General features: G+C 40.8%; 1 non-coding gene across 1 annotated transcript; it reads right to left on the bottom strand.

Annotated features, from left to right (window-relative positions):
- Positions 1-15,290: 15,290 nt before the first annotated feature.
- Positions 15,291-15,374, bottom strand: Trnas-gga. Its single transcript is given in 2 exon segments — positions 15,291-15,325; positions 15,335-15,374. It is a non-coding gene; the product is annotated as a tRNA-Ser (tRNA).
- Between the last annotated feature and the right edge of the window lie 249 nt (positions 15,375-15,623).

Genomic DNA, 15,623 nt, shown 5'->3' on the forward strand with positions numbered 1-15,623 from the left:
AGAAGGTTATGGAGGGTAGAGACCAAAGGGTGGCAGGAGAAACACCGAGTGACAGCCTGACTGTCACTCATTGAGTCCGTATATAACAAAATTCTGTCAAGGAAGTATTGTTCAACAAAGCTCAGGGCCTGAAACATCGCCATCAATTCCACAGTAAACACCCCACACATGGCAGGCAAGATGTGATCTTCTGTGCCAACGAAGATGTTAAGGCATATCCCATATGATCAGCAGATTTAGAGCCATCAGTATAAAAAACAATGGCACGCTGAGACGTCCATAAGAGCATTCAGAACAAACAATGGAATACCAGTGGGGCAATGGAGGTTTGACCGGAAGAGATCCATCCGAATCCAGGGACAAGGAACTAACCAAGGAGAGTGGTCAGGAAAGAACATGGAGAAGAGGACAAGGAGAAGAGATGGAAACCATGGCAGACAGAAGCAAGGCAGAGCCTTACCGGTAAACCCACCCAAGGGCAGGAAGCAGCTGGGTGACAGCCCCAAGCTAAGAAAAGAATAGAATAGGAGGGGTGACCAGGGGAAGGGCAGATAGTGATGGCATAGGAAACCAAGACATGGGACTGTTGAACTGAAAGAGGAGGGATCCCAGTGTCAACCAGAAGACTATCAACAGGGCTAATGCGAAATGCACCTGTGGCTACATGGATACTGCAAGGGTGAACTGGATCCAAGAAAAGCAGTATGGAAGGAGGCAGCTGATGCATAAACTTGACAACCATAGTCCAGACGGGGGAGAACTAATGCCCAATAAAGTGGAGAAGTGTTTAACGATCTGCAACCCAAGAGGTGTGGGCGAGGAAGCAAAGGACATTTAATTTAGGAGAACAGCCAACCTTCAGATGACAGTTATAGGGCAATAAACTAAGCTTGTTAAAAACGTAGACTCAAGGAACAGAACTGAGGGACCACAATCAGGTTTGGGTGCTGAGGCAGAGCACCAGGTCAGGATGGACAGTAGCACAGCAACAGAAATGCACCACCCTAAACTCCCTAAGTGAATTGAGAACCATGCTAGAGCATCCACATGGAAGTGCGTCAGATGGCACCCTGGAGGTGTCGTTCCACAGAGGCAACGAAGTGGGAGGTAGCCCAGATGCAGAAATCATCCATGTACAAAGTGGAAGTGACCAACAGTATAGCAGAGGACACAAGTCCATTAATAGCAGATAGAAAAATCAGGACACTTAACATGGAGCCCTTTGGACACACTATTCTCCCGGGTCTGAGGAGAGCTGAGAATAGTGCCAATCTAAACTCTGAATGACCACTGAGTAAGGAACTGGAGAGTAAAAATTGGGAGGGCCCCCAAAAACCATACTCATGGAGCACAAGAAGGATGAGATGGCACCAAGCTGTCTTAGGCCTTACGAAGATCGAACAAAACTGCAACAAGATGGCAGTGCTGAAAAAAGGCCTGCCAAACTGTGGTTTCCAATTGAAGCAGACAATTGATCAGAGACCATACCTTCTGAAAGCTGCACTGGTAAGGAGAGAAAGGGTCCCAAGTTTCGAGGACTGAACAGAGCCTATGAGTCACCATCTATTCAAGTAACTTGCTAGGGACATTAGTCAGGCTGATTGGCTTGTAAGTATCATGGGACAAGAGCTTGTTGCTGGGCGTAAGGACAGGAACCACAATACTGTCTCTTCACTGAAAAGGGAAAGTCCCTTCAAGCCGAATATGGTTAAACACTTGGGAGAGATACTGTCATAGAGGACTGAGGTGTTGAAGCAACTGGTTATGGATGCAGTAAGGGCCAGAGGCTGAATCGCAAGAAGAAGCGAGGACCAGAAGAAGTTCCCAGTCATTAAAAAATTCATTGTAGGATTCCATTGGACAAGGGGTAAAACATAATGTGGGAAGCTTCAGTACATTGTTTCCACAGATGGAAGGCAGTAGATACGAGGCTGACGCTGATGCCATCACAAAATGAGTCCTGTGGGATTTTGTGAGACCTGATGAACCTGTAAGAGCAAGGCCTGGAATGGAGGATGTTGCTGACAACCTTGGAGAGTAGCCCACACCTGTGACAAAGGGACAGAAGAACCTAAGGAGCAGACAAAGCATTCCCAAACACCCAATTGCTGTGTCTGATTAAGTAACAGGCTTTGGCACAAAGACGTTTAAAGGTAGTGGCACTTAGTATGTTGCAAGGTCTGACATCGATCATGCAAGGCAAGACTGGGCTCCACTATGGAACTGGCCAACAGGGAACTGGGTCCATCGAACAGTGAGCGGCAATGCCGGCAGCACGAATTATCTTATGGGACAGATCATATGACTTCATCAATAAAACATGACAAAGATGGTGTAAACACGACCTGGGAGATACATTGGGCCAATCAGCACACAAAAAGCCCAGCGGGGTAATCTGGCCATCAGGAGGTGGGAAGGAAATGAGAAAATCAACAGGAAGTTGTCACTCTCACAGAATCCATCGTGTGGCAACCAGAGTAAGGAAGAAAGGAGGGGAGAGAAAGTGAGTGAAACATCAATGGCAGAGGAAGAGCCATATGCAGCACTAAAATAAGTACGGGAACCATCATTAAGACAACACAGGTCGTGGTCCACAACAAATTGGTCACTGAGGTGCCCCCAACTAGCCGAGAAAGCACTACCCCCACAAATTTCCAAGCAGGAAGGCAGGGTGGAGCTGCTGAATGAGGGCTGTTAGGACAGCAAATGTAGGTGATCTGTCAGAAGGGAGATAGAGATTGCAAGTCGTGATGGCAGAGTCCAAGTGGACATGGACGGCAACTGCTTCCAATGTGGTCCAAAGAGGGATCCATGTACTAACAGCATCCATACAGACCAACATCTAAATGACACCAGAAACCCTCAAAGGACTTACCCAGTTCCAACAGAAAGCACAGAACCCACAAAAGGTCGGTGAGTGAGAATCAGTGACATGAGATTCCTGGAGAATGACACCAAGTGAAAGGCAATAAGTGATTGCAACTCTGGGAGGTTTCTTTGGTATCCATTACAATTCCACTGAATAAGCATTGAGCTGGTATCCAAATGGGAGGCACACGGGCTGGAGCCAATCACGCAGCTGGGTCACCATCAGTCACCAACAAGAAAAGGGTGACATCCATAAATAATAGGTCAGACTCCCATTGTGAGGGGGAAGATGGCACCTCTGGGGACACCTGAGGGGGGCCTTGTCCTGAGACTCCTCCTCCTCCTCCTCCTCCTCCTCCTCAGGCTAGTGGTCCGGGAGACACCGGTGGGAGGAGCCTCAGGAGGGAGCCCCATCACTGGGAGGACCAAGTAAGGGGGACAGTTCTCTGGTCTGGTAGAGGGAGCAGTATGTGGACGGGGGGGGGGGGGGGGGCATGTAAACTACAGAGGAAGGGGAGTGGAGGGGGGGGACTAGGGTAACAAAGAGGGAGGAGAGGGAAAATATGTAAAAAAAAATAAATTGCAGTAAGGTCTTATGGGACCAAACTTCTTAGGTCATCAGTCCCCAAGCTTACACACTACTTGATCTTACTTAAACTAGCTTACGCTATAGACAGCACACACACTCATGCCCAAGGGAGGACTCGAACCTCCAATGGGGGAAAAGACTTAACAGAGGCAAAGATAGGTGTCATCAACACAGGTTGAAGCCTGTCAATTTCTGACGATCCTCAGTGTAAGATATCGAGGGACTTATATTCTTGTATCTTCTTTTACTTCTTATAAACCACCCAATCTGGTGAACAGACTTCCTCGTCAGTTTGAAGGATGATGTCCCTATGAAAAAATCACTTCCTGAACCATATTCAAAGGCTGGTGAGGAGTAGTAGACAGGATGGTCACAAGCACAAAGGCCTGCAGATTGGGCAGCAGAAGTAGATTTGATGAACAGTGAAGCCAACTGCATCTTTCTGAGAGACTTCACTTAGACTAACTTGTCTTTGAAATTTTCCACAAAAAATAACAGCTTGGTGATGGTAAATGTGTAGCCATCCATCCTTGTGCAGACCAGGTAGCAGGGAAAGTGTTTCATACCAAGCCAGGGAGCCTGACCATCCCCCCCAGCTGAAGAGATGGCCGTGGAAGAACGGCCAATTTTTTCGAGCTTGATATGTTTCAGATGCAAAGCATCTGCCCTGATGCTGCCCACCCTGATCAGAGGCTCACCCCATGGGTGCCACCCAGCCACAGCAGGATTTGTCTGGCACATCGGCTGTTGCCAGGAGTTCTGATTCTCCACAACGACAAGTAGCCGCTCCTAGGCATACATGAGGAGGCAACGGAACACGTATCAGATGTGTGATCTATGTTGTCGGGGGCTCAGGCAGATGGGTACGTAACAGCCCCACCACACAAGACTACCTACATGTGCATGGTGACCTAGTGGGTTGAGGGGGAGCTATTGCAGGAAAGGAAGAGGGAGACAGAAGGGGGCAGAGATATCAATGCTGTGAATGATAGGAGGGAGTTCTTTCCCAAATGGTTCACCTCACACTATAGAGAAAATTTATAAGTAGAGGTCAAACCCCAAAGGAAGACAAAAATGCCAAAAAGGAAGGATGAAAGAGAAAAGTCAAGGAGAATAAAAATGGAAGGAATATAGGAAACCAGATCAATAGCCAAGTCAACGCGAGCGAGCGAGCGAGCGAGCGAGCGAAGACCAGGAAGGAAGAAAGGGCTGCAATAACTCGGGGCCCCAAATGTGCCACACACGAACTCATGATAGAACCCTGAGCCTCCTGGGGATGACCAAGAATCTGAAAAATGTTTCATCAACAGGAACTAAATACACAGACAATGAGACAAAATGTTTGCGAGTTGAAAGTATTTTTAAGTATGTTCGGTGTTATAAGTAATGACTATATATTTTAGATAATAGACCATACACACAAGAAACTGAAAATACCTTGAACATCTGTGTGTCCTATCAATATTTGTTCATTGCTCAACAATGAAGGTGAAGTGACAAAATATGTGAGAACTTACACTTTTGAGCAATATGATACAATTTTCTGACAATTATGAAGAAAATGCAGAAGTAAATTTTCCAACAAATTAAAGATGTATAAGAAGCATACTTACTGAACACTTACACACAAATTAATGATGTTCCACAAATGCAAGAGAAGATGTCGTGCACTATTTTGAAGACTGTGATGTATGGCTTTGTTTTCTAAAGTCCTTAGAAATTCTTCACACTGAGGTAAATTTAACTAATTTTCAAATTGTTTTACTGTGCACAACATCAACACTGCATATTAAAGTTTTTAATATGTCTATGTTTCTCCAGTAGGTACTGACTAAATATTCCTCAAAAATACTTACATCGTCTGATGATGACGATGATGATGCCAGAAAAAAAAGTGCCAGTCCTTTTTTTCCCCCTCTTTCCATTTCAAGGGATGGAACTGTAACAAATTAATGAGCATAAATTGTATAATGTAATAATGAAATTTACTACTACTGTCAGAAATATAATTAACCATAAAGAATCCCTGGTACTAATGGGACGTAGGATTTCATTTCCAATATCATTGAAATTTTTTCATACTGAAGCAAATGTCACAAATTCTAATGAAAATCTAAATTTTCAAATAGTTTTATTTTTAGTACCACTAACTTCTGATTATATCACTAGATAGGAAATGAAGGCGAAAAAAAATTGTGGAAACAACAGTGTCCTTGTGACATAAAAAATGGTCACTGACCTAAGTCTCTCTTTTCGCAGGATTCCACAGGTAAGGTGTTCTCTTACAAAGTCAATAAACTGATGTACATTGTGTGCAGATAGTCAATAAATAGTCCAGTATCCGCCATATGAGCTAAACCCCAACTGACCAGTCCTCAAAATGTTAATATGCATTTCCTTTCAGTGCACATCTCAATACCAGATGAAAATTCATTAAAAAAGAATTGTGATAACTTCAGGGGCAAAATTAAATGGGACATCTGTTACAATTAATGAACTAATTTCATTGTCGCCATTCAATTTTACACCTTATGGTTGTCCATATTCACAACAGCAAATACATTTCACGTAAGAACTCGTTTGGCGACACGTGAGCCACTTGAAATTTTACATACAGCGACCAGGTTGGCTACCTTCAATTCTGAATAACTCAGAAACTACACAATGTATTGTATTTGTAACAATTACTTCACCACCCCTCATGCTACTATTCCACACACTCATGCACTATATGCAATTAAAGAGTCACACAATCACTCCAATGAATACTGTGAGTACAGTAGGGAGCTGATCCCATCCCTACAGATGAATTGTATGTTGTCATGATGTGACAGCCCTCCTTTCAAATGCAGTGCAGTACGCATCCCACCATCTCTTGGTAGACTACCTGACACATCATTATGTGGAGCTGTGCCAACGCCACCGAGCAGGCACCTCGTGAATTCTCTATCGAGACAACATTTGAGGCCACACTATGCACACATCCTTAGCCCGCCATTGGGTGGCACCTGCATCTACACAGTACTCATACACCTTGCTCCGAGCACCAACAAAGTCCACATTTTGTGAACCATTTGCTGCTTCCATCGTTAGGCCAATAAGCTTCTTGTTTTCTGGTATTATTCCCAAAGGATTTGCTTCTATCGTTAAGCCAATAAGCTTCTTGTTTTCTGGTATTATTCCCAAAGGATTATCAGCCGCATATCCAGATATGATGAATTATTCATGATTATATCTAATCATTTCACATGGATTTCCATCAAGTAGATTAAACTGACTGTACCCATATAAAGTAACTTGGAATCAGTGAAGTTTGGCTTTGCAGACTCATACTGAAAGCAATGCTTGTGGAGTTTGGAGAGGTCCAACACACTTACCAATCAGGATGGGCTTTGTAAACTGCACTGAAACCTGGGACATCCACAGCAACTTGCCTTTTATTGAAGATTGTGGTCCATGGCAATGCTGCTCGAAGGATTTTCTGCACGTAATACTTGAATTTTCTGTAACACGGGCTTGGTATGAAACTTGTTTGTAATGTCTCTGAATATAATGCTGTTTGTCCACAGCATTGTCTGGAGCTCCTCATCCCACAAAATGGAACCATCCTAAAGCTGTTGACATAGTGACATGTCACTGTCACACAAATGGGTGGGTTGCGTCAGTTCTAAGGCCAGGATGTATCCTTCACCAGCATCTACAGCCACTTCATGGATCTTTTCCTTCAGTCTGATTATTTCTCCTTTGGACATCAATCAGAACCCTGGAAATGATAGGCTTTTTTTGCATGGCGTACCTATAGATGTGGTTTAAATCAAGGTTAATGATTTTAAGTTAAATTGTCAGATTGTCTGTACTACTCATCACACATTCACAGGTTATTCACCTCATCATCCCTGTCACTCACTGGGAAAGTCCCCCATGAATTCTGCATTCGAAGAAGAGCAGCATGCCAACATCAGTCAACAGTTCAATGCTGACACATTTTCTTCTGGACATGGAGTCCCACAAAAGCTTTGGCACTGGAATAGAATGCAGGATCCAGAGAGTATGTTCACTGGCAAAACTTCTCTAGCATGTATGTCAGCAAGTGTACATCGGTGTTCATGTGTGGTCTAGCACATTCTCCTACATCACAGGAGCCAAAAATTCACACCTTGCTCATACTCAGTTTCCATTTGGCAGTGACTGTTAGTTTACTGGAGAATGGCGTTATGTTGTTGTTTCTTCAAGTTACATTCATTGTGAAATGCACAGCAGAGCCTCCATGTTAGATGACCATGGCCTCTGTCTCCACATGGATTTTCCGCTTCTCTATCCAATGGCAGCCCACCAATACAACAATCATCTGTTTGCTCAAACAAGACATTCTTCTAAAAGTTGGTCATGGGAATGTTGTTGCAATAAATCCCATCAACTTCCCAAGCAAGTTTCTCGACCATCTTTTAGGTTTATTCCTGATGGGTGATTCAAGTTTGTTGCATACAAGTAGATACACTGCCGCAGTGGGAAATTCCACAAATATTGGTTTCTGCCTTGGGCAGACGATGAGGTGTCCTCTTAGATACTCTCTCTTGGTGTGAGACATCTACAGCATAAATATCATGTACCACAATGTTTTGATAAAGTAGGCGGGACACACTTTTGACCCATACGTAGTTTTGCTCCTCACCCTTTGAGAATTGCAAGAAATCTGTAGTTAAAATGCATCTAATGTATGCAGGAATTATAATTTCTAAGCAATTTCATTCACTGTCGAACTCAAAAGACATTCCAAAATTCGAGAGGGAGACCCTTATATTCGATTCACGTGTACACCCTGGGATAGCAAGCCAGATAATGACCATGAACACACTGTGTTAGAAGCTGCCCTCACTGCGATCAGTTTTGATCCCGGAGAAATGTAGGAACATGCAAGGCAATATCTATCCTCTAACTCAACTTAGAAACTGCGTTAAGGTAAGGCAAACCAACGTTTATAGCATTTGTAGACTTACAAAATGCTTTCGACAGGAATACACTCTTCGAGATTCTGGAGATAGAAGGGGTAAAATATAGGGAGCGAAAAGTTATTTACAACTTTTACAGAAACCAGACATGAGTTTGGGGATGGGCGACAACCCTGTCTCTCACCATTCTCAAATACAGCTTCCCTTTCATGCCCCTCGACTCTTCAATGTTATTCGACAAGTACACTGATCAAGTAGTAAAGGAAACCGAAGAAAATTTATTGGAAAAGGATTAAACATTCAGGGAGAAGAAAGGAAGATTTTTATGTCTGCCGTTGACACTGTAATTCCGTCAGAGACAGCGAAGGACCGAAAGAACAGTTTAAGGGAATGGATAGTGTTTTGACAGGAGGGTGTATAATGAACATCTACAAAAGCAAAACAAGGGTAATGGAATACAACAGAGTTAAATCAGGCATAGCTGAGGGACTTAATTAGTAAATGAGACGCCTGAAGTAGTACACAAGTTTCGTTATTTTGGCAGCAAAATAACTGATGAGGGCCAAAATAGAGAGGGTACAAAATATAGACTGGCAATGGCAAGAAATGCGTTTCTGAAGAAGAGAAATTTCTTGACATTGAATGTAGATTTAAGTGTTAAAAAGTATTTTCTTAATATATTTGCATGGAGTGTAGCCATGTATGGAAGTTAAACATGGACAATAAACAGTTTAGACAAAAGGAGAATAGAATTTTTTGAAAAGTGGTGCTACAGAAGAATGCTGAAGATTAGTTGAATGGAACACATAACTAATTAGAAGATATGGTACAGAATTGGGGAGAAAAGGAATTTTTGGCACAATCTTAGTAGAAGAAGGTATCGGTTGATAGGACACATTATGACACATCAAGGGATGGGAGTATTGGACAGAAGTGTGGAGGTAAAAATCGTTGAGGAACACCACGGGACGAATACCGTAATAAGATCCAGAAAGAAAAAGGGTACAGTAGTTATTCTGGGATGGAGATGCTAACACAGAACAGAGTAGCATCAAACCAGTCTTCGGACTGAAGACAACAACACCACGTGAACACCTGCACGACCCCAGGGGTCTAACAGGGAGCGCAGTTGGAATCAACCTTAACATCCCTTACAAATAATAAGCAATGGCTAAGAGAGTACACATACCTTTGTAGAACTACTAGTAGATCTTCTAACATGAAGAGTGGAGCGAATAAAAGCAGGCGATTACACTGACCCAATAAGGATTCGGAAGTTACTTGACGACGACGACGACGGTTTGGTTTGTGGGGCGCTCAACTGCGCGGTCATCTCCGCTCGTACAAAGTCCGAACTTTAACACAGTCCAGCTTTTTTAAGCAGTCCAATCTAGCCACCGTCACGAATGATAATTATGATGATGATGAAATGATGATGAAATGATGAGGACAACACAAACACTCAGTCCCCAGGCACAGAAAATCCCCAACCCGGACGGGAATCGAATCCGGGACCCCGTGATCCAGAGGCAACAATGCTATCCACTGCTTGAGGAAGAGAAAATCCTATAACTGTAATTATTTTTAGCTGTTCCAGTATAAAAACACAATGGACGTGCGCGACTCGTAAATAAAGGTCGTCAGGAGGAGCTATCCCCAAAATATATTTTTGAACAACGCGTTACAGATTTACATCATCAGGACGGTTTTTGCATACTTACCACATAGATTTAAATAATGTGGGTCAACGTTTTTGGAACCGTTGATAGGTGATATTACGCGATGTTTTTCGGACAGATGATAGCTTCTCTTAAGACTGCGCCTCCACATGCCTCTAAGCTCTATGCAACTGAGGTCTTACGTCCGAGGCTCGAAGCGTGTCCTACCAACCTCCACACAGTTTTAACGATCCGCTGGTTATATCAGAGATTAGATTAGATTAATACTAGTTCCATGGATCATGAATACGATATTTCGTAATGATGTGGAACGAGTCGAATTTTCTAATACATGACATAATTAGGTTAATTTAACAACATACTGAAGTTAATATAACAACTTTATTTTTTGTGTTTTTTGTTTTTCTTTATTTTTATTTTTATTTTTTTTTTATTTTTTAAATATTTTTTTCTTTTCTTTTTCTTAATTTATATCTAAAAATTCCTCTATGGAGTAGAAGGAGTTGTCATTCAGAAATTCTTTTAATTTCTTCTTAAATACTTGTTGGTTATCTGTCAGACTTTTGATACTATTTGGTAAGTGACCAAAGACTTTAGTGCCAGTATAATTCACCCCTTTCTGTGCCAAAGTTAGATTTAATCTTGAATAGTGAAGATCATCCTTTCTCCTAGTATTGTAGTTATGCACACTGCTATTACTTTTGAATTGGGTTTGGTTGTTAATAACAAATTTCATAAGAGAGTATGTATACTGAGAAGCTACTGTGAATATCCCTAGATCCTTACATAAATGTCTGCAGGATGATCTTGGGTGGACTCCAGCTATTATTCTGATTACACGCTTTTGTGCAATAAATACTTTATTCCTCAGTGATGAATTCCCCCAAAATATGATGCCATATGAAAGCAATGAGTGAAAATAGGCGTAGTGAGCTAATTTACTAAGATGTTTATCACCAAAATTTGCAATGACCCTTATTGCATAAGTAGCTGAACTCAAACGTTTCAGCAGATCATCAATGTGTTTCTTCCAATTTAATCTCTCATCAATGGACACACCTAAAATTTGGAATATTCTACCTTAGCTATATGCTTCTGATTAAGGTCTATATTTATTAATGGCGTCATACCATTCCCTGTATGGAACTGTATGTACTGTGTCTTATCAAAATTCAGTGAGTCCATTTACAAGGAACCACTTAGTAATTTTCTGAAAGACAGTATTGACAATTTCGTCAGTTAATTCTTGTTTGTCAGGTGTGATTACTATACTTGTATCATCAGCAAAGAGAACTAACTTTGCCTCTTCATGAATATAGAATGGCAAGTCATTAATATATAATAAGAACAACAAAGGACCCAAGACTGACCCTTGTGGAACCCCATTCTTGATTAGTTCCCAGTTTGAGGAATGTGCTGATCTTTGCATGTTACGAGAACTACTTATTTCAACTTTCTGCACTCTTCCAGTTAGGTACGAATTAAACCATTTGTGCACTGTCCCACTCATGCCACAATACTTGAGCTTGTCTAGCAGAATTTCATGATTTACACAATCAAAAGCCTTTGAGAGATCACAAAAAATCCCAATGGGTGGTGTTCGGTTATTCAGGTCATTCAAAATTTGACTGGTGAAAGCATATATCGCATTTTCTGTTCAAAAACCTTTCTGGAAACCAAACTGACATTTTGTTAGTACTTCATTTTTACAGATATGTGAAGCTACTCTTGAATACATTACTTTCTCAAAAATTTTAGATAAAGCTGTTAGAAGGGAGATTAGATGGTAATTGTTGACATCAGATCTATCCCCCTTTTTATGCAAAGGTATAACAATAGCATATTTCAGTCTATCAGGGAAAATGCCCTGTTCCAGAGAGCTATTACACAGGTGGCTGAGAATCTTACTTATCTGTTGAGAACACGCTTTTAGTATTTTGCTGGAAATGCCATCAATTCCATGTGAGTTTTTGCTTTTAAGCAAGTTTATTATTTTCCTAATTTCAGAGGGAGAAGTGGGTGAGATTTCAATTGTATCAAATTGCATAGGTATGGCCTCTTCCATTAACAGCCTAGCGTCTTCTAATGAACACCTGGATCCTACTATATCCACAACTTTTAGAAAATGATTATTAAAAATATTTTCAACTTCTGACTTTTTGTTCGTAAAGTTTTCATTCAATTTGATGGTAATACTGTCTTCCTCTGCTCTTGGTTGACCTGTTTCTCTTTTAATAATATTCCAAATTGTTTTAATTTTATTATCAGAATTGCTGATTTCAGACATGATACACATACTCCTGGATTTTTTTAATAACTTTTCTTAATATAACACAGTAGTTTTTATAATTTTTGATAGTTTCTGGGTCACTACTCTTTCTTGCTGTCAGATACATTTCCCTATTCCAGTTACAAGATATTTTTATACCCTTAGTAAGCCATGGTTTGTTACAAGGTTTCTTATGAGTATATTTAACTATTTTCTTGGGGAAGCAGTTTTCAAATGCATTTACAAAAATGTCATGAAATAAATTATATTTTAAATTGGCATCAGGTTCACGGTACACCTCATCCCAGTCTAACTGCTGTAGGCTTTCCCTGAAATTTGCAATTGTTAAATTGTTGACTGAACGTACTACTTTGGAGGACTGTTTAGTATTGCTGAATGGAGCTATGTCATATTGTAACTAGCTGTGCACCATGATCAGAAAGACCATTCTCAACAGGCTGAGCATTTATCTGGTTAAACTTATCTTGGTCTATAAAGAAGTTATCTATCAGTGAGCTGCTATCCTTTACCACCCGAGTAGGAAAATCAATAACGGGTGTCAAATTGAAAGAACCGAGTAATACTTCAAGGTCATTTTTCCTATTACCCTCTTTCAGAGAATCTACATTGAAGTCCCCACAAATATAATTTGCTTCCCCCTGTCTGACAGATAGCACAACAAGGAGTCCAAATTTTTCAGAAATAGATGAAAATTTCCTGATGGGGACCTATATACAGTTACAATTATAAATGTGCCTTTATTTAATTTAAGCTCACAGGCACATGCTTCTATATGTTTCTCTACACAAAACTTTTTTGTTTCTATACTTTTTGCACAATGATAACTTTTGACATATATGGCAACTCCTCCTTTCTCCATATTTTCTCTCATTACATGTGCAGAGAGCTTATAACCACTTACATTTACCTTATCCATATCAGTAACAATGTGATGCTCAGACAGGCATAGTATATCTATTTCATTCTCAGCTTCTAAATCTTCTAAACAAACCAGAAGCTCATCTACTTTATTCTTTAAACTCCCAATATTTTGATGAAATATACTTACATTATTTTTAATTATACTTTTATGAGAACCTTTCCTTATTCTAACATTTGCAGTACTCTCCTGTCTGAGTTTCTCATTGTGCTTAGGCCTAGTTCCTATACCAGTGGTCACATGGTGTTCAGAGAGGCAGATTATGTCAACTGGGTTGGGTGACTTTAATTCATCAATGCAATTACCTAGGACTGAGATACAACTTGGTGGAGATAAAATTTCTGGTGATTGGTGAAAATTTATAATTGATAGCTGTGATTGGTGATCCAATGTGCTAGAATTGTGCTGTTTAATTTCTTTCCTAAACTGAAGATTTGTTTCAATCCTGACCTCTCGTAGAACTTGACATCTTTCTGTCTTACCTATCCTAAAAAAGGTGCTGCTCCAACACCTGTAACCACTGGTATTTTACCATTCATGGCAGTGCCTCCCCCCCTTAAATTTCCTGCTATTACCCCAGCAATGAACTGAAACTTCGCCATTGGTTTCCCGTCTTTGTATGTCTCTGTTATCATTTGAAGCGTCATTAATCGACGTTTACTGTTATTGTCTTGAAAGCATTATAGCTACTTTTTTTGTTCTTGTATTGGCTATTCTATCCACTGAGCAAATAAGTTTGGAAATCTGTCACCAGTTTGCGCTACGATACGCTAACTTAAGTATCACCACCTAGCGAGAGTTTCACAATCAAGTAGTAGAACAAGGCACACATTCTAAGTTTATTTCTGAACGAATCGTAAGTTGATTTCCGAATGCTTGCATAGTGTAAGTGATGTGTCTGTCACGGGGATCTCCGTCGTATATAGGGAGGAAAAAAAAAAACAAACTTTCCTGCAGACAAAGGGGAGAGGGCTATACCATCTGAGCCGAATAAACCCGAACGGTGAATGCCAATTGCTGTTTATGTGGTTGTTGGGTGTGAGAATGATCAGCGTTGTTAAAATTATTAGCGAAATCCAAGGATTCAGACTACCAAGAGTGGAATTATTATAACGACTAACCGGAGAATAAACTCTGGATAACTGAACCAGTGATTCTGGCGGGGTTAGTGAGGTAACTGGATAATAAGTTTTGACAATGGCAGAAATATGAAAAGATGGTCTCTTAGTACGAGGAAGGAGACGAAACGAGGGTTATCACAAAAATTATATGGAAAAATATGACTTTTTAAAAGTTACTTAAAAATTTCGTACTACTACTTTTCGATCTCATGCTGGAGTATATGAATGAAATGTGGAACTATTTCGTAACATGAACCTTGGTGTAATAGGCATTTGATATTGGTACTTTATGAATTATATTCTGTCCTGTTATTTATGTAAATGAAGTACATAACAATGACCATTTGTGCCAAAACAGTCTCGCTCATCCGGCGTGTCTTACAAATGCTGCAATATTAAAAAGACGTATTTCCTTTTATCTGGTAGTTGGTCACAAAATAGACGTAATCAAATCGAGAAACCACACCAGTCTTAGTATTCGTATAAACAGCTTTTTCAGTATCAGACAACGACATTCAGATTGTTCATGTAGCAGAACGTTTGACGAACTTTGATGAGGTAATAGATTCCTTCGCAGAAAGGAAAGCATATCGTGTAAACGTGTGGCAAGATAGAGATTAAAAAACATGCAAGGACCTACGTAATGAAGAAATGTGTACTGTCTTGCTTGTATCTTGTCTTTGCTGGTTTTATGTTTCCTGTATTTAATTTTGATGTCACAAAACGAGGAAGTTATTACCTAACAGATAATAAAGACTGATCAAAAATGGTTCAAATGGCTCTGAGAACTATGGGACTTAACTTCTGAGGTCATCAGTCCCCTAGAACTTAGAACTACTTAAACCTAAGCAACCTAGAGACATCACACACATCCATGCCCGAGGCAGGATTCGAACCTGCGACCACAGCGGTCGCGCGGTTCCAGACTGTAGCGCCTTGAACCGCTCGGCCACTCCGGCCGGCGACTGTGATCAGGAGAATAATAATTCTTTAGAAATTTGCAAATAATCCCACCCATTAATAAATGTGAGGTTTGTTTTTGTCATAACGGCCGACTCAGAGCAGGAGAGCCATCACAGCACGTTTTGATCTCCACTGTCCTGGATATAGGTTTGATGGCTTCCACTACAAAATATACACGTTTGAATTCCGCGGAGCGAAATACAGTGACATGTGACAGAAGAATACTGTGTGAAGAGGAGTGGCAC

This window comes from Schistocerca piceifrons, chromosome X, assembly GCF_021461385.2.
Source record: "Schistocerca piceifrons isolate TAMUIC-IGC-003096 chromosome X, iqSchPice1.1, whole genome shotgun sequence".
Classification (NCBI taxonomy): Eukaryota; Metazoa; Arthropoda; class Insecta; order Orthoptera; family Acrididae; genus Schistocerca; species Schistocerca piceifrons.